This window comes from Enhydra lutris, unplaced genomic scaffold, assembly GCF_002288905.1.
Source record: "Enhydra lutris kenyoni isolate GAN:26980312 unplaced genomic scaffold, ASM228890v2 scaffoldscaffold38, whole genome shotgun sequence".
NCBI lineage: Eukaryota > Metazoa > Chordata > Mammalia > Carnivora > Mustelidae > Enhydra > Enhydra lutris.
The window spans coordinates 19,270,867-19,296,220 of NW_019154122.1; the positions used below are offsets into that span (position 1 = coordinate 19,270,867).

Sequence of the window (25,354 nt, forward strand, 5' to 3'; positions counted from 1 at the left end):
GCCGTGCAGAATGCAGGTGCAGGGTGCTGAATGCAGGGTGCAGGATGGGATACTGTGCGCGGGATGTAGGGCGCGATGCTGGAATGGGTACCGGTGCAGGGCCTGGAGAGTCCCAGCTGTGGTCCGGCGGCCTCCACCCACGTCCATTTGGCTGGGAAGCCGAGCGGGTCCGCAGCAAGGAGCCCCCAACCCCGCTACGGCAGGGGCGCCGCGCGAAGACCCTGGGGCACCCGCGAGGGTCACATCAGGCCCGGGGGGCTGTCCCGCGAGCCGCTTCCCCTAGGGCGGGCGCTGCCCCTTTAAGCGGCTCGCGCACGCTCCTGGGGGCCGCGCGGGGAGGAAGCGCGCGGACGTGCGCGCGTCGGGGCCGCGGCCGGGCCGTGCGTGCGCGCGCGGCGTGCGCGGTGACGCGGCGTGGGGTTTCCCGAGGCTGCGGGCAGGGGCCGCCGCGCCCATCCCGATGGCTGGAGGCGTCTGAGGGGCGGACGGAGGCGGCGGCGGAGCGGGAGCGGGAGCGGGAGCGGGCGCGGGCGCGGGAGTGGAGCAGCCGCCGCGGGACCCGACCGATCCTCGCCGGCGCACCTGCCCGCAGCGCCCGCGGAGCGGCCCGAGCGCGACCACCTCCAGAGCGGCGGCCGAGGCGGCTGAGGCGGCGGGGCGCGGGCGAGACCGGCGGGACGAGGCGCCGAGGTGAGCGCGGCGGCCCCTGCCCCTGCCCGGCGACCCGGGCCCGGCCCCTCCCCCGCAGTCGCCCTCAGGAGCCGCCCCGCCCCCACCCTCCCCGCCCCCACCCCGCCGCCTGGCCGCGCGTCTTCCTGCCCCGCCCGGGTGGGGTCGCGGGCCGGGAGCGGGCGGGGACCCTGCGGGCTGCGGCTGGGGTCCGGGCCCTGGTTGGCGCTCGGCTGTCCCAGGTCCGGGGTTCGGGGTCTGCGGCCGGGATCGGGGTCCGGAGCTCGGGGACAGGGGTCGGAGGGGCCGGGGTCTGGGCGCGGGGGCTCTGGGATCCTGGCTCCAGGGCTGGGGTCTCGGTTCCAGGTCCGGGGCCCGGCGTCCCGAATCGGGGCGGGTGTCGGGTCCGCGGCGCGGGGCCCGGGTCCCAGGTCGGGGTCCGCGGTGCGCGTCTGGCCCGACCTGCCTGCGCGGGGGCCGTGTGCGGGGCCGGGGTCTCGGGCTCGCGGGCCGGCGGCGAGAACAAAGGGAGCGGCGGGCGGAGGAGCTCGTCCTTCGCTCCTGGGCGCTGAGTCCCGACACCTTTTCTGGGGCCTCGGAAGTTGGCGCCGGCGGCGGCCCGCGGAGAAGGGGGGCCGCGGAAGGAGGAAGCTGAGGCGCGGCCGGGCGCCGCGGAGGCCGCCAGACACAAAGGGCTGAGCCCGGACGGCCGAGCGCGGCGGGCCCCAGGGCTGGCGTTCCGAGCGCGAAGTGGGAGGCAGCCCCGCCGCGAGCCCGCCGTCGTGGGCCCCTCGCCGGGCGCGGCGCGGGCGGGGCGGGCCGGGGGCCGGGGGTGCGGGCGGCGGGGCGGGCCGGGGTCCCCGCGCCCCCCGCCCCCGCGCCGAATGAATGGCTCGGGCCGGGCGCCGCTACAAGATGGCGCGTCGCCGCCGCTGCCATTGTCAGCCGCCGCGCGCTCCCGGCCTCCTGCGCCCCGGCGGTGTTGGGGGCCCGCTTGCGTTATGTGGCGGGCGGGGGGCGCAGGGGACCCCGCGAGCCCTGCGCCCGCGGCGGGTGGGGGAGGGGCGCTGAGCCGAAGATCCCGCCCGGGGGGTGGCCGAGCCCTCGGACTCTCGAAGCCCCCCTCCCTCCGGTATTTTTCCTTGCGGATCGTTTGCGTTTCCGAAGGTATTGATACCGCCTCCAGCGCCCCGGATTGCACCGCTGCGCGCGGAAGTGGTAGTGTCCGCCGGCTCCGCCCGCTGCACGGAGGCTTCTGGCCGGGACCGTGAGCCGAGCGGAGGCCCGCGGCCCCGTGTGACGGTCTGTCGGGGCGGGAGGCTGCGGGACGCGGCAGTTCCGGGAACGCAGCTAGCGTGTCGGTGCCGCAGGCCTGTGCAGACCCCTGCGCCTGCTGTGCCCGCGGCGGTCTCTGTTGTGTGTCTTCTGTGCGTCCGAGCGCTCCGCTCTCGCGGGAAGGCCCGGCCGCTGCTCCGGAGACCGAACGGGCCCGAGCTTGGCTTCGGGGTGAGCAGACAAACGGAAGCCCCGCTTTGTGGGAGTCCCTTTCCACTCTAGATCGGGTAGGATGCCCCGAGAGTTCCGATGAGTAAGTTTACAGGGATTTTTTATTGTCGAATTTGAAGCTTTGGTTTTGGGGGGGGGGGTGGAGGGGTTCTTTCTTTGAAAGTAAGGTTTTAGTTTGAATTCTCCTAGATAGGTAGGGTCTATTCTAGATTCCTCCGGAAGGTGTATATTGCAACAAGAAAGTGAACAGGCAGTTCCTTTTTTGCTTCCTTACTAATACCGGGTGTGTGGGTGGGGACAGCGTTGGTGCCACCAACATGGGAGCAGGTCTGAGATCCGCTCCCCAGCACGACTGGATGGGAGCTTTCTAACAACTGGAACTGGCCGGAAATGGAGAGCATCTGGGGTGGTTGGTTAGAGACCGATCTTTTCGGACCCAGTAGGGGGTGAGGGGGTGGGACCTCTGGCTGCTGGGAGGCTGGGACTGCGGGGCCCCTCTCTGCCCAGGTAGAGGCTCCCGGCTTGCTTCCGTGCTCCTTCAGTCACGGCGTTACAAGTGCTCCAAGTTTTTCTTAGAAGTGGGAATTTGGGAAAGCAGAGTTAAGTTTTGTGATTGTGCCTGTGACTTACGCCCATTTCTTTCTGCCGGGGGGCGGGGGGGGGGACCGTGTTAGGGCTACATTTCATCTTCTGTCCGGATGATTCAAGAGTACGTCTAGAAGGGAAACTGTTCAGCCATGCAGTTTTGATTCAGAATTGATACTTCCTTCAGTGAACAACTACTGGACAAAAACTGTTCCTCGGGTGTGACACTGGACTTCTCCAGGGGGCTGTGTGGATAGCATCACGGAAGTACTCACCCGTTGAGTTAATGTCCATTGAAGGACATTAGTGATACCTTTAAAGATTTCTTTGTTTAATATTTTGAATTACTTCTGCTTGGAGGGGACTTGTAGTAAGTTTCCTCAGATTGAATTTTCATCTCAGAACAGATCTAGAAGACTGTTAAAAGACTGCAGAAAAACGTAGTTGTTGTTTTTTAAGATTGTATTTATTTTCGACAGAGACAGCACAAATCGGGGGAGAGGGAGAGGGACAAGCAGACGCCCTAATGAGTAAGAAGTCCAACTTCAGGCCAGGACCCAGGACCTGAGCCAAAGTCAGACAACTGACTGGGCCACCCAGGCGCCCCTGTACTGTCTTTTTTTTAGAGTAAAACTTAAAGGTTCTTTTCAGATTTTTTTCATGCCTAGTGACTTTGATTGCAAAGCTTGAATCACCTTGGTAGACTAATAGTGACAGCTTGAGAAAGGGACTGATTTTATGAGGACTTATTTTTCAAAGCTCTGTTCTGTGACTTTTTCCTTTGCTAAATGTAGCCCTGAGATTTCTGTTGTCCATGGGCTTGTTTGAAAACATTGTATTTCTACAAATCACTTTGAGAAAGATCTTCAGGATATCTTTAGACTTGCCTATGCACCATCCGTTGGTTTTTTAGCTAATACATTCTTTAATGAGTAGCGTTGATTTTATTTTAGACAATAAATGCAGTATTGGCATTTATTATAGTTTCTTCACTGGATTGTTTTTTCTCTGACCGTGTTGGTTTCTCTGGCTCATGTTGGTCTCCAAATTGGATTAAATTCTTACTGTCTACAGACTTTGGCTTTTAAAAGCATTAGTGGATTGGTAACAGATATTCTCAATGTTATTATCTGGGCTTGACCATATGGCTGTATTATTTTGAAACCTCTGTTATCCCAGTCTAGTAAGTCAGTGAACAAAAATATCTTAGAATCTTTTAAGCCTGGGAAAAATTCTGATTTCGGGATTGCATTCGTTGCTGAATGGTTAGAGAAAGTACGAAGATGGGCCAGTTAGGTGTTGGTTTAGTGAACATACGATGGAGAGATAACAAGAGGCTTATATCGACACTGAGGTCAGATGCACATTTCACACACAGAATCCGGAAAGGTGGAAGGAAGGGCTGGTCTGAACGTATGTGGGGGTGTGTGCCTGCATTGGGTAATGCAGCATCATGTTGAGTGTTCTGGTAAGAAAATGGAACAGCACTTCTTTCTAAAGCTCTGTGTTTTGCTCCAGAACTCTTATTTGGGAAATAAGGCAATCTGTAGGCATTTAAGTGGGTCCGTTAAACCTTTTAGTCCTTTTTTGTGGTGGTGCCTTGGATCACGTGCCCTGGTAATCAATGGAAAGAAATTCTTGGTGGCTTCCAGTGATAAAAAGCTTCTTTTATAGAGTAATCTTGCTTTCTTTTTCTTAAAGACTTAAGTATCCACTTACTTGATTTAATAAACTGAAGTTCTGGGGAAAGCCATTTCTACAAAAACGTGTTTAAAAGACCAGAGGCACCTGGCTGGTCAGTCCGTAGAGGCTGAGACTCCTGTCTTCGGGGTGTGAGTTTGAGCCCCACGTTGGGGGTAGAGATTACTTAAAAAGAGAAAAACAAAAAAAGTTAAAGATCAAGTCAAGGAGCACCTGGGTGGCTCAGTCTTCGACTCAGGTCATGATCCCAGGGTCCTGGGATCAAGCCCTACATAGGGCTCCCTGCTCAGAGAAGGGCCTGCTTCTCCCTCTGCCTCTGGCCTGCCTGACCCCCCTCCCTTGCGTGTTCTCTCTCTCTCTCTTTCAAAAAATTAAATAAAATCTTAATCAAGTCAGGATTATCTGGGGTAATTTTTAAGAGATTACTCAGTTGAACCTATATATTGGCACTGATAAAAGGATATGATTTAGTAATTAGCCACTCCGAACTTAATGCATTTTACCAAGACGGAAAAAGACTTGTATATTCTTTAGCCTGTCAGGATGAGAATTACCAGGGAATTGGTTGAGCATACTGGTTACTTGTGGGTAATTGTATATTCACGTATATCTGTCTCCTGACTCAGTCCTGTGGCGATGATAAAATACAGTCCTGACGAGTGTTCCAGGTTCTCTCGACTGCCTGTCCAATGTTGTAGCTGATAAAGCTTTAACAAATTCCGGACATGTTCTAATTAGACAACAGAGTGTTGTGTTAAAGCCTCTACAGTAGGTTTTCAAAAAATTGTCGTAGGAACTTTAAAATAATTCATAACTTCTTGGGGGCACCTGGGTGGTTCAGTGGGTAAAAGCCTCTGCCTTCGGCTCAGGTCACAATCTCAGGGTCCTGGGATCAAGTCTGGCATTGGGCTCTCTGCTCAGCGGGGAGCCTCCTTCTCCACCCCCCCCCCGTCTTTCTGCTTACTTGTGATCTCTATTTGTCAAATAAATAAATAAAATCTTAAAAATAAGATAAAATAATTCGTAACTTCTTGAGAGGGAGAGAGGGTCCCTCCTTTCTGAAAGGACTGCTACCGTGGAGTTAAAGCCGAGTGCTGTAATTCAACTTGCTGGTTTGGGTGTGGATTTTTACTTAACTCTGTCCGTTTTCTTACATGTAAAGCAGGTATTCTAGAACCTCCTTTCCTAGCGGGGGTTTGAGGATAGAGCGAGCAGACAGATGTATGAAGCTCTTCCAGCAGCAGTGCCTGGCCCACAGTATACCCTTTAGCCCTTTCTGGTGCTAGTGGTCTTGCTTTGCCAAAATCCTTTAACTGTGGTGATGTTAAATGTTATAAGAAGACAGCTTACTAAGAGATTTTCTTTTCTTTCTTCCTAACGGTTCCAGAGGAACATTAATTCAGAGGATGGAATATCTGTATCAGATGTCTTTGCCAAACCCTGTCCAGTTTACTACCTCACTTTCTCCAGAGTCTTCTCACATGGTTTTCTTTTCTTGAAGGGCTTTCCTTACCTTTATAGGAGAATTTTGATACTATAATTCATTTTGAAAACTGGCAAAATTATTGTTTTGGTTTTTTTTAAGATTTTATTTGAGAGAGAGCACAAATGGAGAGCATAAGCAGGGGGAGCAGCAGAGGGAGAGAGAGAAGCAGGCTCCCCGCTGAGCAGGGAGCCTGATGTGGGGCTCGATTCCAGGACCCTGAGATCATGACCAGAGCCGGAGGCAGACGCTTAACCGACTGGGCCACCCAGGCGCCCCTGAGTATATAAAAATCTTAAGCACCACCCCCAAAAAAGAAAAAGTGCTTATTCAGCACCTTTCTGTTAGGTGCTGAGGCTATAAACTGCTGTAGAATGGGTTTGTCTCAGGGCCTCACTGAGTTTATAGTTTAATAGCCTAACAAGCAGGTGCAGAGGAGAAATTCAAGGTCAGGGGGTTAGCGGGACAGCTAGAGATCATGATTGAGTCAGATGCTTAACCGACTGAGCCGCCCAGGCACCCCGGAATAAAGTGTGTTTTAAAGTTGAGACCTGAAGGACCCTGTAGTCGGAGCCTTTCTGGCATACGGTAGGTGGGGGGAAGGGAAGGGAACCATGTTTGAAGCTGAGGAGAGTGTGAGTGTTGATCACCAACTGGCCTCCTTTATCCACTGTGTCTCCGGCGCCCAGAACAGGGCCTATTGTGTGGTAGTGGCTGGTGCTCAGTCATCATTTATTGAGGGAAAGAGAGCATGGCTCGTTGGGGATGGACGGTCTAAAGGGCTGGAGGGCTCTGGGGGACGTTAAAGGGCTTTTAAAGAGGAGATTGACCTAATCTGGGCCATGACATGGTACTTGAGCTTGGAGCATGTTCAGATGAGGGAGGAAGACTGGCCAGAAATGGCCACATGGGGTGCTGGTGTAGAGAGGCAGGAGTCTGGACCAGGGCAGTACAGCTGGCGACTGAAAGACGTGATGGCTGCATGGAAGGCAAGAAGAGAAGACCGCGGGTGTCTGTCTGTCCTGGGCGTCTGGGTGGATGTGTGGCATTTACTGAAAGAAGGAGCAGTGGTTTAGTAGGGGGTGCGCGGTGGATTACGAGTTCAGTTTATAAACGTTGGGTTGGAGGATCCAGGACATCTTCTCTCAAGGGTGGATCAGACCTTAGGCTTTTGGCTCCTCTCCCTGGAAAGCTCTTCTCCTAAAGGTTGGCTTATAGAGTTCACTGCCTTCGTTCAGCTCTTTGTTCACATATCTCCTCCTCAGAGGTCATTCTCTCATCTCATTAATCTCTACCATTTAACCTTGCTCTGCTTTCCTAGTCCTTGTGCTGATCTCCCCGCTAGTTCTAAGCTCCACGAAGACAGGAATTTTGGTTCACTGCAGTATTACCAACCTCTAACAGGATGCCCAGTAAATGTCTGGATTTTGTATATGTGAGTGTGGAGTTCTAGAGGAGTGGTCTGGATTGGAGGCAGGCTTTTAAAAGTTAACACTATTTAAATATTTTTATTTATGTATTTGTCAGAGAGCACAAGGAGGAGAAGCTGCAGGCAGAGAGAGAAGCAGACTTCCCTGCTGAGCAGGGAGCCCAATGTGGGACTCGATCCCAGGACCCTGGGATCATGACCTGAGCACCCAGGTGTCTCTCAGAGTTAACACTATTTAGATGGTAATTAAGTTTTGGGAATAATAATTATTAGGAGGGGGAGGTCTTAAAGTATGATCTGCGGACACTTGGGGTTCCCTGTGACCCTTTAGTGTGGTTCATTGGGTCAAAGCTACTTACACAGTCTTTAAGACGCTATTTGACGTTCACTCTATTGATACTTGCGTTGATGGTACAAAAGTGGTGGGTGAACTGCTGATTCTTGAACAAATCAGGGCCATGATCTCAGAGCAGTTACAGAATTACTGAAGTCAGAGTATTCACCACCATGAACTCGTGTTTGGAAAAATCCAGTTTAATGTCTTTGATGAAGCATAGAAATTAACTTTATTACACTTTAACCCTGAGTACCCGTTTTTCCCCGGCTGGGAGATGAAATGGGAAGTGGGCATAAAGCGCCAGTGCATCTGGAAGCGGAGATGTCTGGTCTCCCAGTCGGGGGTGGGCCGAGGCATTGGAAGTACAGCTGACAGAAGAGGCTGGCCCTTCAGATGGGTTATTTACACAGCAGATACTCTCTTGAAATTGAAGAAGTGAACCAGATATTTCAAGGAATGTAACTGACAGTATTGTTGGCAGTGATAAAATTTGAGCTTTCAAATGGAAATCAGAATTTTGGAAAACTTGATTCTGCTATCATGAGCTTGACAGCTTCCCAGTATTTAAAGACTTTTCTTGTAGGTGATGATGCTTAGGAAATGTTTCTTTTTAATATTATGTAATGAAATGTGTCAACATTTGGAAGATGTGCCTAATTCAGTGAACTGATAGTTTCCCAATGGCCTGTGTGTGATGCTGCTAAGTCACAGATGGTAAAAGATCCATTCAGAGCCCAGGAATGGAATAAATCCCATGGAATTTAATGTAGTGGTATTAAAAATTAACTGGCACGGTTTCAGATTCCACATCAGAACTTCCCTTTAGAAAACTTAATACTTGTCAAGTTTTGATTTAGTATCAAGGAAGACTGTGCATATTTATTCGAAAAGGTTGTTAAAATACGTCTTCCTTTTCCAGCTGTGTATCTGTGTGAGACTGAATTTTCCTCCTGTGTGTCAACCTAGCAGTACGTGGTTGCAGCAGAGCGGTGCCTAAGCAGACGCGAGAACTCAGCTCACCCTGTTCAGTGCACATGAAGAGGTGGGGCTGAAATGCAGAATACTGCAGCTCTTCTCCTCAAATGATGTCTTAGTTGTTGGGTTTTTTTTTTTAGATTTTAGTTACTTGAGAGAGAAAGAGAGAGAGCGCGAGCAGGGGGAGGGACTGAGGGACAAGCCGACCCTGAGCTGAACGTGGACCCTGACAGTGGGGCTCACTCCCAGGACCCCAAGATGATGACCTGAGCTGAAGTCAGATGCTTAACTGGCTGAGCCACCCAGGTGTCCCATTTTCTTTAGCTATTTTTTTAAAAAGATTATTTATTTGAGAGAGAGAAAGAGATTGAGAGAACGAGTGGGAGGAGGGACAGAGGGAGAAGCAGGATCACAACCTGAGCCGAAGGCGGACACTTAACCGGCTGAATCACCGAGGTGCACTTTTAGCTGTTTTTTGTAAAAATGTCCTTGATGGTAACATGTAATAGGCTTATTAAACAGTTTAAACCTTCTCCGTTTTAATGTCAAACACACTAAATACCCATAGGTGTAACCCACAGAAGGAAAAGCCCCTGATCCTCCGTGATTATGTGTGGAGGGAGACGAAGAACGCGCCGTCTGAGCAGCAGTGATGTGGAGAGCAGTGCCGTGCTCAGACCAGCTGGGTCACATCTAGGGAACTGGCCCAGGGTGCCTCCAGGGACCAGAGCGGTCCTCACCTGGAGATAGGCAGTCTGTCCTGATGTGTCCATCTCCCCTCCTCCCCCTGCTGTTGGAGCATTATAGGTGTAAGATTGTGCCTTTTCCTGGGGGGAATCCAGAGATCTCTCTAAGGGTTGAAAACCCCAGGGGCTCCTGGGTGGCTCAGTCATTAAGCTTCTGCCTTCTGCTCAGGTCATGATCCTGGGGTCCTGGGATCGAGCCCCACATTGGGCTCTCTGCTCAGTGGGAAGCTTGCCTCTCCCTCTCCCACTCCCCCTGTTTGTGTTTCCTCTCTCACTGTCTCTCTGTCAAATAAATAAATAAAATCTTAAAAAAAAACCCTAAAAATTGTTAAAATAGGGGCGCCTGCGTGGCTCAGTGGGTTAAGCCTCTGCCTTCCGCTCAGGTCATGATCTCAGGGTCCTGGGATTGAGCCCCACATCGGGCTCTCTGCTCAGCAGGGAGCCTGCTTCCTCCTCTCTCTGCCTGCCTCTCTGCCTACTTGTGATCTCTCTCTCTGTCAAATAAGTAAATAAAATCTTTTTAAAAAATTATTAAAAAGAAGAAGAGGGGTGCCTGGGTGGCTCAGTTGTTAAGTGTCTGCCTTCGGCTCAGGTCATGATCCCGGGGTCCTGGGATCGAGCCCCACATCGGGCTCTCTGCTCAGCGGGAAGCCTGCTTCCCCTCCTCTCTCTCTCTCTCTGCCTGCCTCTCTGCCTACTTGTGATTTCTCTCTCTGTCGAATAAATAAATAAAATCTTTAAAAAAAAAAAAAAAAGAAGAAGAAGAAAACCCCTTGGAGTAGCTGGAGAAGAGGCCTTGGGACCAAGCCCTGAGTGAGTGTGTGGCTGTAAGAGCAGGCAGAAGAGGAGCTCTGAGAACTGTGGTTAGAAGCTGGGAGAGCATCAGAATATGGTGCTAGAGCCTAGGAAGGCCTTGGGCAGGGGTGGGGTGGGGGTGATCAGAGAGCAAATTCAGCTGAGAGAAGTAGACTAGAGGATTTACTGCCGGGACTCCCCAGGGCCAAGGATTGACAGTGTGGTGTGGGAGGCTCTGAAGGAAAGGGGCGGAGAGGCAGTGAGGAGGGAGGGCTCTGTTCTGTTCTGATTTCAGATGGAGGAGCTGGAGCACTGTCAGGTATGGGGAGGAGGGAAACTGCGGTGGAAGAGGGGAAGCAGCGATAACAGGCTTATTGAGGGCCCAGCAGTGCCAAGGAGCATCTGCTGTTGAGGCAGTGGGGAGAGACGGCAGCTTTGCCTCGGTAAGAGGGCCGTCCGTCAGGTGGTGGAAAAGACTGCTGGGAAACAAGGCGGACAGGGCCATAGTGGTTGCAAGAATTTCATTTTTTTAAGAAGATTTTATTGGGGAGCACCGACGGGGAGAGGGGCAGAGGAAGAGGGAGAAGCAGACTGCTCGCCGAGCAGGGACCCCGCCATGGGGCTCCATCCCAGGACCCTGGGATCATGAGCAGAGCCGAAGGCAGCCGCTTCACCGACGGAGCAATTGCCCTGCCTGAGTTTCGTCTTGCGGCGGGAGGTTGAAGCATTTGAGCGGCGAGCAGGAGACGGTGAGAGGACAGCAGGCCTTGGATTGATAACCTCCACTTGGCACAGATGTTACATGCGTATACAAGAGGTTGGGGGAAGTACTTTAGGACTGCCCTGTAGAAATCCATTCCTGCAGACCTTGGCTTGGCCGTGCCGAGAGCGTCCTGCCCTGTGATTCTCACGTCAGCTCTGAGGCAGGGACTGTGACTAGCCCCGTTTCACAGATGACTAACCCGCCGGGGGGATTAAGCAGTGGGACCCATGTTTGAACTTGAGTCGTTTGCCTCCAGAGCTCTTAATTACCACACGGTGGACCCTCTAGCTCGATCTTCTCCCTTACTCTCTCCTCCTGGAAGCCTTGGGTGTCTGCGTCTGCTCCTTCCTCTGTTACTAAAGCAAAGACTCTTCCACTTGGGAATACATTTACCAACAGTTTCATCTTTAGTTTCTTTGGGGGCTCTATTCTACCTCAAACATGACAGATGCTTTAAGATTTATTTAAGTAATTTAAGTTTTATTTTTTTTATTTAAGTAATCTCTACACCCAGCTTGGGGCTTGAACCCACAACCCCGAGACCGAGAGTCACATGCACTCCCAACTGAGCCAGCCACGCACCCCTAAGGTGACTGTTCTAGAACTTAACCTCCTGGTTAATCTTGGTCTCTTTTCCAGCCTCTCCTTAGACAGGAGATCTCTTTCCTGCTTCAGTTCTCTGTCCTGTTCTCATTCTCTGAGGATCTCTTTGTTCTGTTCCCCCTCTTTATTTTTTTTAAAGATTTTATTTATTTACTTGAGAGAGAGAGAGCGCGCGCACACAAGTGGGAGCAGCAGGCAGAGGGAGAGGGAGCCCGATGTGGGACCCGATCCCAGAACCCTGGGATCATGACCTGAGCTGTAGGCAGACGCTTCACGGACTGAGCCCCCCGGCGCCCTGTAAGTGAGTTATTTCTATACCAGTTTTCTCATCTCAGGATACGGGAGGATTAAGTGAGGTGGCGCGAATAAATGCTTGCCCTCCTGCTTTGCTGCGGGAGCTGGAGTGTTTGCTTCCATTTCCACTGGCGCATGGGGTGTCTGGCCCCTTTGCCTTCCTCCTTCCCTCGGGTGCTTGTCAAGCCGACTCCTGCTCTCTGTTCCCGTCATGGCGGCCGCTGTCTTAAAGCTTTCAGGGGTTCTTCTGCTTGGTTTTGAAATCGGACAATTTGAAATTGTCATGTTTGAAGGTAGAATAGAGCCCCCAAAGAAACTAAAGATGGAGCTTGTTACTTTCCTGGGGTGCTATAAGATTATCACAGACTACGGGGCTGAAACAAATTTACTCTCACAGTTTTGGAGGTGGAAAGTCTAAAACCAGGGTGTTGGCCAGGCAGCTCCCTCTCCTTCTTTCTAGCTTCTGGGGGTTGCCCGCAGTCTGGTTTTCGCCTCTGTTTTCACTTGGCCTTCTCTCCGCGCATGTCTCTTCTCTTACAAGGTGAGCCCGTCGGGTGAGGATCCACACTAATGATACTCGCAGAGACCCTTTCTCCAAATAAAGTCATGCCTACAGGTAGACAGCAGTTTTCAGGGGATACTGTTTTGTTTTTAAAGGTTTTATTTATTTATGTGATACTGAGAGAGAGACCACAAGCAGGGGCAGCAGCAGAGGGAGAAGCAGGCTCCGCACGGTGCAGGGAGCCCAGTGTGGGGTCCGATCTCGGGACCCTGGGATCATGACCTGAGCCAAAGGCAGATGCTTAACCCACTGAGCCACCCAGACGTCCCTCAGAGGATACTGGTAAGAAAGACTTGCTAGACTTACCTAGAGTTTTTTCCTTAATCCCTGTCTCCTTAAGTTCCTAACTCCCTATCTTCAGGGTCCTTCCCTTCATGGCCAAGCTCGTGAACAGAAGACTTAGTTGCAAGTGAAAGAAACCAGTCAGAGACGAGTTGAATAGAAAGGTAAGTGTTTTAAAAGGATTCTTGAGGTCTCACAAAACTGAAGTTCAGGAATAGAGCTGGGCTTTTCAGGTCTGTGTTGGGTCAGGGCTGGAAAAACCATTTGAGAGACTCTGTCCATCTTCAGTTTTCCTTGTCTGCAAGCACCTCTGCTTCTGCTTGAGGAGAGAAAGCTCTCGGGGAAAGCACTTTTCTCCCCTGTTTTCAGCGTACTGTCTCCTGCTGTTGCACTTGGTCGGCCACCACCACCTCTTTGAAACACTCTGCTGTCGTAGTTCCTGGCTCACCTGCTCGCCTTTGCTTTGTCCTTCGTGGTTCCTTCCAGGTTTCCTCGTTTGTCTGCCCTGCATATCCTCAGTTGCCTGGCATTTCTCAGTCTTGAGTCCAGGATTTTCTCTGTTCTTGGGCTCTCAGGTGATCATGGCTGTTCCTATCTGTCATCTGTTTTAAATGTTGTTTACTGATGGTTTTGATGACTCGAAGATTTATTTATTTATTTATGTTTTTAAAAGATTTTATTTATTTATTTGACAGAGAGAGAGCGAGAGAGAGATCATAAGTAGGCAGAGAGGCAGGCAGAGAGAGAAGGGGAGGCAGGCTCCCCGCCGAGCAGAGAGCCCGATGCGGGGCTCAATCCCAGGACCCTGAGATCATGACCCGAGCCGAAGGCAGAGGCCCAACCCACTGAGCCACCCAGGTGCCCCGACTCAAAGATTTATAACCTTCTCCACCTTTCTTTCTTTTTTTAAAAAGATTTTATTTATTTATTTGTCAGAGTGAGCACAGGCAGAGGCAGAGGGAGAAGCAGGCTCCCTGAGCAAGGAGCCTGATGTGGGACTCGATCCCAGGACCCTGGGATCATGACCTGAGCCGAAGGCAGAGGCTTAACCAACTGAGCCACCCAGGCATCCCCTTCTCCAGCCTTTCTGACCTCCAGACCCATCCCTTGGCTTGTCTGCCCCGCATCCCCAGTCCTCTCGCTGCGGTCAGTGCTGTGCCCTTAGTCCTCCAGGTTTCAGCAGGAGCGCTTCCTCCTCAGACAGGCTTTTCCTGGTCACCCCTGTTCTTGGTCACATAGATAGGCCACAGTTAACATTTCATAGCGTTCACCTTATGTGATAGGGACAGTGGTAAACCCTGGCCTCGTTTTCTACCTAACCAGCCCGGGCTAAAAGCAGAGGCGCACCAATTGAGCTGTGCGTGTGGGCGGGGTTAGTTCTTGAACCTGTGAGTCAAGACTCCCGGAAGTGTCCATCAGTCCATGTGTAAGCCCACCACTTGGGGGGTTTTAGAGAAGTGCCCCCAGATGAATCTGCTACACAGGCTTGGGGACAGTGGCCTGGACATGAACTTCTAGGCAGTTCTCCTGGGAATGGGTAAGAGAGTTCTTGACAAAGCCTTAGGTCCCCTTCCAGTGGGATTTGGGTTTTGGGGTGGCTGCTGTAGACCCAGAGACAGGAGAAGGAAGGCCGGAGAGGTCTCCTGGGCACTGATGGGCTCAGCAGGGAGTCTTGCTGCCTTACATTGACTGGGAAGGCATTTAAAATGTGCTTTTTGAATTGGTAAGTGACCATGGTGCTCTCTGTACCTTTTCTTAAAATGTGGGAACGGACCGACACACATTTTCCTGTGACTGGAACCGTGATGTACCCAGGAGGGCGCTGAGCCGCTGACCAGCGGGCTGCGCTTTGAGGAAGTTCCTGCGGCTGTGAAAGAAGAGCTTTAAAGCAGCAGTTCTTCTGTCCAAACATTCACTCCCAGATTTAGATAATGCTAACTTAAAAACATAGTAATACAATTAAAAGCCTCTAAAATTGTTGAGATTAATGTTGTAAGTCAGTGGGTAAATCCTTCTTTTTTTTAACTGCAAAGGACCTCGTAGGCTTGATTCGAAGAACTTCACATGCAGGTATTTATATGTAAATACTCCTTCTGGTTTTAAATGGTTCAGTGTTTTATTTTTTTTTTTAAAGATTTTATTTATTTATTTGACAGAGATCACAAGTAGGCAGAGAGGCAGGCAGAGAGAGAGAGAGGAGGAAGCAGGCTCCCCGCTGAGCAGAGAGCCCAATGCGGGGCTCGATCCCAGGACCCTGGGATCATGACCCGAGCCGAAGGCAGAGGCTTTAACCCACTGAGCCCCCCAGGCGCCCCTGGTTCAGTGTTTTAAACATTTTATTTATTGGGCGCCTGGGGGGCTCAGTGGGTTGAGGCCTCTGCCTTCCGCTTGGGTCGTGGTCTCAGGGTCCTGGGATTGAGCCCCACATCGGGCTCTCTGCTCAGCGGGGAGCCTGCTTCCTCCTCTCTCTCCGCCTGCCTCTCTGCCTACGTGTGATCTCTGTCTGTCAAATAAATAAATAAAATCTTAAAAAAAAAAAGATTTTATTTATTTATTTTAAAGATTTTGTTTATTTGACACACACAGAGAGAGAGAGAGATCACAAGCAGGCAGAAAGGCAGGCAGAGAGAGAGGAGGAAGCAGGCTCACTGCTGAGCAGAGAGCCCGAAGCGGGGCTCAATCCCAGGACCCTGAGATCATGACCCGAGCCGAAGGCAGAGGCTTAACCCACTGAGCCACCCAGGCGCCCCAAAGATTTTATTTATTTATTTGACAGAGAAAGCACAAGCAGGGGGAGAGACAAGCAGAGGAAGAGGGGGAAGCAGGCTTTCTGCTGAGCAAGGAGCCCAATGTGGGGCTCGATCCCAGGACTCTAGGATCATGACCTGAGCTGAAGGCAGACGCTTAACGGACTGAGCCACCCAGCGCCCTCTATGTTATTTTCTTTTCTTTTTTTTTTTTTTTTAAGATTTTATTTACTTATTTGACGGGGAGAGAGAGATCACAAGTAGGCAGAGAGGCAGGCAGAGAGAGAGGAGGAAGCAGGCTCCCCACCGAGCAGAGAGCCCGATGCGGGGCTCCATCCCAGGACCCTGAGATCATGACCCGAGCCGAAGGCAGCGGCTTAACCCACTGAGCCACCCAGCGCCCTCTATGTTGTTTTCTTAAATGACCATATATGAGCACTCTGGACCGAAGAAAGACTGCCCCACTCCTGGAAGTGTGCATTTCTCCATTTCCAGTAAAAGCTTTTTTTTTTTTTTTTTTTTTTTAAAGATTTTATTTATTTATTTGACACAGAGGAAGACAGGGAGATAGGGAACACAAACGGGGAGTGGGAGAGGAAAAGAGACTCCCCGCTGAGCAGGGAGTCTCTATATAGTCTCTACATAAGGGGGATAAGAATTTGGGAAATTTAGTCCATTCAGAACTTGTTTAGCATCTCTTACATATCTATGGTTAGGAACCTATGTTGGTAGATCTTGGGGTGTTTGTCAAATATTTTAAATTCATGTTTAAAGATTTTATTTTATTTTTTGAAGAGAGCATGTGTGCACATGGCAGGGAGAGAGGCAGAGTGGGAGGGAGAGGGAAGATTCTCAGGCAGACGCTGTGGGGAGCGTGGAGCCCGACTCGGCTTGATCCCGAAACCCAGAGATCATGAGCCAAAATCAGGAGTCGAGTGCTTAACCGACTGAGCCCCCTGGGCGCCCATGTGATACATATATGTTTAAGAGAATAGTTTATATTGTATAAAGAACTGAAATTTTGCTAGTTAAATTTACTTTTTTTTTTTTTTTTAAGACTTTATTACTTATCCGAAAGGGAGAGTGCACGACTGTGAGTGCCCTGGAGCAGGATGGGGGCGGGGCTGGCGGGAGGCGGAAGAGCGCTTCTACGCAAGACTCTGCCCTGAGCCTGGGGCCCCACACAGGGCTTGATCTCACAATTCCTAGGTCATGACCTAAGCCAAAATCAAGAGTCAGTTGCTTAACCAACTGAGCTACCCAGGTGCCCTAGTTAAATTTACTTCTAAATATTTTACCTTTTTTTTTTTTTTTAGATTTTTCTTTTTAAAGATTTTATTTATTTATTTGACAGACAGAGATTACAAGTAGGCAAAGAGACAGGCAAGGGGTGGGGGGAGGGGAACTGGGCTCCCTGATGATCTGAGAGCCCAACGCAGGGCTCGATCCCAGGACCCTGAGATCATGACCTGAGCCGAAGGCAGAGGCTAAACCCTCCGAGCCACTCAGGTGCCCCAAAGTTACGTTTTACCTATCACTGCAGAAGCTCTCCTGCGTGGAAGTCTGCTTATAGTGCCTGCTTACGCTCAGGATTTGAAGATGGCTTTGAGGGGCGCCTGGCCGGCTCAGCTGGTAGAGCATGCATCCCGTGGTCTCTGGGTCATGAGTTCAAGCCCCATGTTGGGCATGAAGCCCACCTAAAAAAAAAAAAAAAAAAAAAAAAATGATGGCTTTGATTGGGAGGGGGTGGGATTGGGTTTCTTTTCTTTTCTTTTTTAAATTTATTTGAGAAAGAGCAGGAGAGGGGAAAGGTCAGAGGGAGAAGCAGGTCATGACCTGAGCCTGAGGCAGCTGTTCAACCCACCCAGCCACCCAGGCATCTGGGGATTGGGTTTCAAACAGAAGATTGTCTTTGTTTTTTAATTTAAGGCTCCAGACAAAGCAGCACATCGAGTGGGTGCAGGCAAATTTAGACACTCCCTGATAGACTGAAGAGAGGTAGCTCTGAAGTTTGACACATAGTGACCTGTTACAAAATCAGGGACGTTCTTGGGGAAGAAGATTTGGGGAGGTTGGGTCATCTGGAAGCAGCGGCAGAAAGGAGGACCGGGCATGATGAATAACTGTGATGAGACAAGGAGGTTCCGCCCGTTGCCACCCCCTCGCCTTTCCTGCTTTCTCTTCCTCTGAGTGACATGGCTGAGGTTCAGCAGGGGACGACGCAGGGACGATAACTCTGGCTCCAGGCACACCTGTGCTGCTGCCCCTGCCCCTTCCATTGGCCTTAACCCACCTCAGAGAGCCCCAGGAGGATAGAGACACCTGTTGGGCCCTGGCCACAGCGAATGCCTGTAATTCATTAAGTTGTTCATCCTGAGTGTTTAGACAGAATAAACTTTATGGGTGCTTTATAGTGAAGTTCTGCTTTTAGTGTTATTACAAAAGTCCACTAGTGACTTGAGTCGTGCGTCTTAAATAATTAATAGAAGAGACAAGGGGTCAAAGAAAAGGTTCATGACGAGCTGTGAGTCTTTATGTTTGTAAGTTTGGTTTTTTGTAAAGAACTTATTCTTTTATAAAATAAACTTTAAAAATAACTTTTTAGGGGCGCCTGGGTGGCTCAGTGGGTTAAAGCCTCTGCCTTCAGCTTTATCCCAGGGTCCTGGGATCGAGCCCTGCATCAGGCTCTCTGCTCAGCGGGGAGCCTGCTTCCCCCTCTCTCTCTGCCTGCCTCTTTGCCTACCTATGATCTCTCTGTCAAATAAATAAATAAAATCTTTTTTAAAAAAATAACTTTTTATATTCTTAGGCAAGTAGACCGCTGCCATTTTTTTATGTTTCTTAGGCCTGAATCTTTTCTTTTTTTATTTTTATTTATTTATTTTTTTAAAGATTTTATTTATTTATTTGACGGACAGCGATCACAAGTAGGCAGAAAGGCAGGCAGAGAGAGAGGGGGAAGCAGGCTCCCTGCTGAGCAGAGAGCCCGATGTGGGGCTCGATCCCAGGACCCTGAGATCATAACCTGAGCCGAAGGCAGAGGCTTAACCTAAGCACTGAGCAACCCAGGCGCCCCTCTCTTTTTTTAAAGAGAAAGCATATTTAGGTCAGTCATAAGACTATATGGAGAAAACTTAGATGTGTTCTTGAAGAGAGAAAGGAGAACTTGAAGAGATGTGGCTGCAGTTTTCCTGCATACATATGCTGGTGTAATTTAAAGATGGCTCTTAATTGTGGGGAATAAATATATTTTTAAAGATTTTATTTGAGAGAGAGTATGAGTGGGGGGAAGAGCAGAGGGAGAGGGACAAACAGACTCCCTGCTGGGCGGGGAGCCCCACACAGGCTCAATCCCAGGACCCCAGGATCATGACCAGATCCGAAGGCAGACTCTTAACAGACTGAGCCACCGAGGCTCCCTGGGGGAATAAATACTTGAGAGGAGTCCGTTCTGTAAAAGATGCGTGGGCAGTGTTCTATTTTATATAAATTTTAAAAGTACTCTAAAACACAGGTCGGTGGGACAGAGTAGTCTAGATCATGATCTGTAACCTCATGGGAGTTGAGTTCGCCCTCAGGGCGGCATCTGAGATCCGTTGGGAGTGGTTGGGTTACGAGTGAAAGATGTTGGACCGCGTGCTATCTGCTGGACGAAACAGAGTTGAGGACTGTTCCGCAGCATATACAGATGCTGTGGGTTAAAGATTTGATTTTTTTCTTTTTTTTAAGATTTTATTTGACAGCACACACAAGTTGGGGGAGGAGCAGAGGGAGCGGGAGAGACATTCCTGGCTGAGCAGGGAGCCCTGGGCCTTTATCCCAGCACCCTGGGATCATGACGAGCCAAAGGCAAATGTTTAACCGACTGAGCCACCCAGGCGCCCCTGGATTAAAGATTTAAATGTAAACATTTTTAAAATGAAAGTATTAGACAGATATTGGGGCTGTATTTTATATCCTTTGCGGTTGGGTGTGATGGGCAAGGGTTTCTTCGCGTGACACTAAGGCTGTAAGCCATAAAAAGATCATTTGCTGAAATACTCAGAACATTCTGTCTATACCAAAGACACCTGCTAGAGGACCTTTGACCTGTAGCTCACAGGCAAGCAATTTGGAGGAAATGTTAGAAGTACACATGAAGGGGCGCCTGGGTGCTGTCGTTAGGCGTCTGCCTTGGGCTCAGATCATGATCCCAGGGGTCCCGGGATCGAGCCCCGCATTAGGCTCCCTGTTCGGTGGGAAGCCTGCTTCTCCCTCTCCCACTCCCCCTGTTTGTGTTCCCTCTCTCACTGTGTCTCTCTCTGTCAGATAAATAAATAAAATCTTAAAAAAAAAAAAAAGAAATACATATGATAAAGGGTTGCTATCCTCAGTGTTAAAAGAGGCATTTCCAAGGTAAATAATTCTAGCAATTTTAGTTTTAGGACTTTACCCAAAGGGGGAGAAAACACAAAATACTTATTTTACTTATTTTTAATTTTAAAAACAGTTGTTAGAAACCCTTACCTTGAATTTTTGAAGTAAAAGCGAACAATGGTCGTGGTGACTAGAACATGAGCTCTGCGAAGGCAGAGATCTCCAGTATCCGACAGTGCCTCTGCTGTCCTGTAACTCAGTGCGCCTTGTGGATGCGCTTGTGGCTGAGTCTGAGCACCTGGCGAAGGGCTGGCTACTCACAGAGCACCGTGCAGCTCTCACAAAGGGCTTCAGGGGACGCCTTGTTACGGTCGTGAGGACATGACCACAGTGCAGTAAGTGGGGGGGGCGGGAAGAATTTTCAGAATATGCAGGATATCATTTGATTCATTTACGAAAAATGATGCACCATGTATCAAAGTCTGGAAGAAATAGAGGCTCCTGTTCACCCTGTGGGTGGATGGGGCAAGGAGCATGTGGTAAGATGCTGGTTTCTCTGTATTTTTTGTGGAAAATTTACCAAGATCTTGGTAAATTTGGGAAAAGACATTTCATTTTGGAGGAAATGAAAACGGATATGATTCATGTTTGAACATATTAGAAGCTCTCTCAAAGAGAAATAAGTGTATTATAGAAATCTCTTAGTTTGAGTTTGTCCTTATTTTTTTATTGAGGTGTAGTTAACTAAGTTTGCCTTTGAGGTAAAAGGTTTTTATTTGTGCTGTAGTCTGTTCTTTCATCGCATCTTATGCTCATGGTGTGGTTTTTTCCTGCATCTTTTCATTATTTTGTAAAAGAATTAATGCAGAGCTTCTGTTAAAATTGACGTAGAACAGCTGCAGTCTGCTGGGTTTTGCTTTCGGTGTTTTGAAGATTTTAATTTTTAGTTTTATTTATCTTTTAAAGAGCGGGAGAGAGCATCTCAGGCAGACTATTTGTGGGAGAGATTGGCCTCTAGTTCTCCTATTTTTTAATGTCACTGTCAGAATTTAACATGGAGGCATATCAACCTTATGGAATGAGCTTTAATTCTTGAGAAGATTTTACATAAGATTGATATTATTTCAAACTTAATTATGTGGAAGAAATTCACCAGTAAAGCCCTATGGGCCTGGAGTTTCTTTTGTGGGAGTTTTTTAAATTCTGTGTTTAATTTTTTTTTTTTTTAAGATTTTATTTATTTATTTGACAGAAATCACAAGTAGGCAGAGAGGCAGGCAGAGAGAGAGGAGGAAGCAGGCTCCCTGTTGAGCAGAGAGCCCGATGTGGGGCTTGAACCCAGGACCTGGGATCATGACCTGAGCCTAAGGCAGCGGCTTAACCCACTGAGCCACCCAGGCGCCCCCTGTGTTTAATTTTTAAAATAGAAATTGATTATTGAAATTCTGTATTTCTTCTCTTGTTATCTTTAGTTAAGTTGTGGGGTTTTTAAAACATTCTATTTATTTTTTCACGAGAGACGGAGAGAGACAGAGGCAGAGGGAGAAGCAGATTTCCTGTGGAGCAGGGAGCCCAGTGTAGGACTCGATCTCAGGACTCTGGGATCACTGACCTGAGCCAAGGGCAGACGGTGAACCGACTGAGCCATCCAGGTGTCCAGTTGTGGGGTTTTGGTTTTGGTTTTGTTTTTTAAGATTGATTGATTGATTTGAGAGAGAGCGTGCACACAAGTGAGGGGAGGGGCCAAGAGAGAGGATGTCCGAGCAGACTCCTGCTGAGTGCACAGCCCCGACGTGGGGCTCCATCCCGTGGCCCCGAGATCGTGACCCAAGCGGAAATCAAGAGTCACATGCTCTGCTGACTGAGCCACCCAGGTGCCCCTGCTGGCTTTTAATAACAGTTTTAGTGACATCAGATGGTGGCACTGTGCAGCAAGCCTGTACCAGGCGATCGGGCAAAACCAATGACCGAGCAGAATTTAGTCAGTGAAGCCCGTTGTCGCCAATGCAGGTCGTGTGAGAGGGGAGAGGCGTCCGCGCCTGTCATGGAACTGAGGTGAAGATGCTGACAGCAGAAGACACGGCAGACACTCAGCTAAAATGTGACATCTTGGTTAACGTATAATCTACGAGGTAGAATTCCACCTAAAGTATGAATTTGTGGGGGGGAAATCTTTCGTATAATGGATTTTCAAGATTGGCAAGACGATATAATTTGATGTAAAGAACGAAAATCGGAGTGCAGGAGGGCTAGGTGTGTCTGGAGTGGGAGTGTAGTCTTCAGGCCGCAGAAGCCACTGCGGCGCCGGAGGGCTGGGGACAGACGTGGCTGGTGGGAGACCCATCCTTGAGGGTGCTGGGGAAGCCCGATACTGGCTCTAAGGCTCAGGTTCACAGCACGTCGCTACTGTGGCCTGTGAAGCTCTCCCGACGGTCACCGTAGCCGTGTACTGACTCCCTGCCCTGTGCGCTCTGCGCCGTAGCCGGGCGAGCCGCAGCCTGCCATCCTTTCTGGAAGGCCCACGAGCTAAGAATGGTTTCTGTGTTTTATTATTTTTTTAAAGATTTTATTTCTTTATTTGACAGAGAGGGACACAGTGAGAGGGAACACAAGCAGGCGGGGTGCCAGAGGGAGAAGCCGGCTTCCCGCTGGCTGAGCAGGGAGCCCGACGCCAGGATGGATCCTGGGATCCCAGGATCAGGACCCGAGCCGAAGGCAGATGCTTAACCGCTGAGCCCCCCAGGCGCCCCTGGTTTCATGTTTTAAATGGTTAAGCAAATCAAAGGGAGCATACTTCGTGACATGGGAAAGTTCTGGGAAGTTCCAGCCTGTGTCTGTAGATTGTCGTATCAGCACAGCCGCTGTCACTCACGTGTTGTCTGTGGCGGCTTTCGTGACCGCGGAACCCACAGCGGCCTTGCATGGTTGCCTCTGAGCCTCAGACGTTCGCCGTCTGGCCCTCCACGAAAAAAGCACCGTCCTTGCTCTGAGGTCCTGTCGGTGAGGCATCTTTCCACCTTTTATCAGCAGAGAAGCAGGTCTGAGGGTTCAGCAGTTGACCTCAGGTCACAGAGGTGGGACCCAGACCCACCTTCTGATCCCAAACGCTTTGTGTGCCCTGCTGGGCGGCTCGGCCCCCACAGAGACATTGCTGCATCTTGTTTGCCTTCCAGAATCTTCTGTTGCCAGTTACGTGCTCTCGTATGCCAAGTCAGTGGATTATTTTATATACGAGAAACAGAGATAGGTTTTCTCAATTTTTCCAGTTTAAATTTCGTTTGGAAGCTTACTGTGATGTTTGAAATTTGCATGTTTATGTACAGGAAGTACCTCCTGGAAGGCTAATTGAGGGCAGTTGACTGGGAGATCTAAAAACTAACTGTGAGGGTAGGGAGTAAGGTCTTTGGGATTTTTTTTCTTTCTCTCTCTTTTTTTTTTTTTGTTGTTGTTGTTTTCAGGACAGCATCTGGATCGCATTGGGACTTAATCACTGTGGGTTTAGCCGCCTGTCTATTTATTTTTGAAGATTTTATTTATTTATTTGACAAAAGCCGGGGGAGTGGGAGAGGGGGAAGCAGGCTTCCTGCAGGGCTTGAGGGCTTGATCCTAGGACCCCTGGATCGTCACTTGAGCTAAGGACAGATGCTGAACGACTGAGCCACCTAGCCCCCCCCCCCCCCCCCCCCCCCCCCCCCCCCCCCCCCCCCCCCCCCCCCCCCCCGCCGAGAAAGGCATTCATATCTTTAAGGAGGCACTTGGTAAAGGTGGTTAAGTCTGTAAAAGTGTCTGTAGTGTGTTTGTTCCTGGTGGCAGCTCCCGTCTCCCTTCCAGTGCACTGCGTCCCCTGCTGGTGTGATTTCCCTGGGGGGTGGGGTCCTAACAGGTTACCTTGAATAGTCGAGATGCAGTTGACACATTCAGGCGTTTGTCACTTACACTCTTTGTTCCCTTGGCCCTCACTTCTGTGTCTAAGCCAGCCCCTCTCCCCAGCCTGCCCACTTGAGCTGCTCTGCCCATTCATGGACTGTTGGCAGGCTGTGGAGAGGAACAGTGACTGAATTTTCAGAGGCACATTCAAAGGGATACCAGTAACTTGGGTGTTACTGGCATCTACTGGATAGAGGCCAGGGGTGCTGCCCAAGCCCCTGCAGTGCACAGGACTACCCAGTGTGAGCAGTGCTCGGGGTGACCTGTGTGTCCTGCCTGCGGCCTAGCGCCCTGCTGTTGGAGGGTGGAGCCTGCGTCTCTTGGTCTCGGGATCATGGCTGTGGGCTGTGTAGGTTCCCCCTTCCATGTATGGGGGCAGTTTGTGCGGCCTTGGAGCTCTGCAGTTTGAACTGCGTTGCCTTCCCTCCCTGTGACATTTCTGCAGCCTCCAAGGGGCGATTCCATGCACTCCACTGGGCTCTCACTGGTTTCTTTATCTTTATGTTGGGCTTGTTAGTTCTACTTTTATAAAAATGAAGTACTTTGCACCATTGGGTAGTAAACTTAGGAAGCGAGGAGCGTGGCCCCCACACTGCGAGGAGGAGTTAGTGGGCGGCCACACCCCACGCAGATTGTTGTTAGTCTCCTGATTGCCCAGCTTGCCGAATCTGGGAGGCTCGTGCCTGGAGCACTCTGCTCTTACCCAAAGAGCCAGCCCCTCTGGCTGAGCTCTTCTTTCCTGCTAGACGGGGTGGCTCTGGGGCTGGTGCCAGGACTGGGGGAGGAGAGGATGTCCCCAGTAGTCACTGAGTAGCAGACTGGATAGCAGAGAATGTGCTCCTCGTTTTCCAATTCATGCTAAATGTGATTGGCAGGTTGCTGTCCAATGCACGTACCACTTTTATTTTAAAACATGTGAATTTAGGGACGCCTGGGTGGCTCATTCATTAAGCATCTGCCTTTAGTTCAGATCATGATCCCAGGGTCCTGGGGTCGAGCCCTGCATTGGGTTCCCTGCTCAGTGGGGAGCCTGCTTCTCCCTCTTCCACTCCCCGTGTTGTGCTCTCTCTCCTGTCTCTTTCTGTCAAATAAATAAATTAAAACTTTTAAAATGTGAATTTGTTAAGATTTTATTTATTTATTTGACAGAGACTGAGATAGGGAGCAGGAGCAGGGAGAGTGGGAGAGGGAGAGTAGTCTTCCCGTTGAGCGGGGAACCCAATGCGGGGCTCGATCCAGGACCCTGGGATCATGACCTGAGCTGAAAGCAGATGCTTAACAACTGAGCCACCCAGGCTCCCCCAGTGTGTATTTTTTGAGAACCTGGATTTTTTTTTTTTTTTTAAGACTCCATTTGTTTATTTGACAGAGATCACAAGTAGGCAGAGAGGCAGGCAGAGAGAGAGGAGGAAGCAGGCTCCCCGCTGAGCAGAGAGCCTGATGTGATGCGGGGCTCGATCCCAGGACCCTAGGATCATGACCTGTGCTGAAGGCAAAGGCTTTTTTTTTTTTTTTTTTTTTTAAAGATTTTATTTATTTTTTTGACAGAGAGAGATCACAAGTAGACAGAGAGGCAGGCAGAGAGAGAGAGAGA

General features: G+C 50.2%; 1 protein-coding gene across 1 annotated transcript in view; it reads left to right on the forward strand.

The window, feature by feature from the left end:
- Nucleotides 1-506: 506 nt before the first annotated feature.
- LOC111154601 (G protein subunit beta 1) overlaps nt 507-25,354 on the forward strand; it is an 85,151-nt gene continuing 60,303 nt past the window's right edge. The window contains exon 1 of the mRNA XM_022514285.1: nt 507-690. The gene's annotated coding sequence lies outside the window, so the exon portion shown is untranslated. The remainder of the gene's footprint in view (nt 691-25,354) is intronic.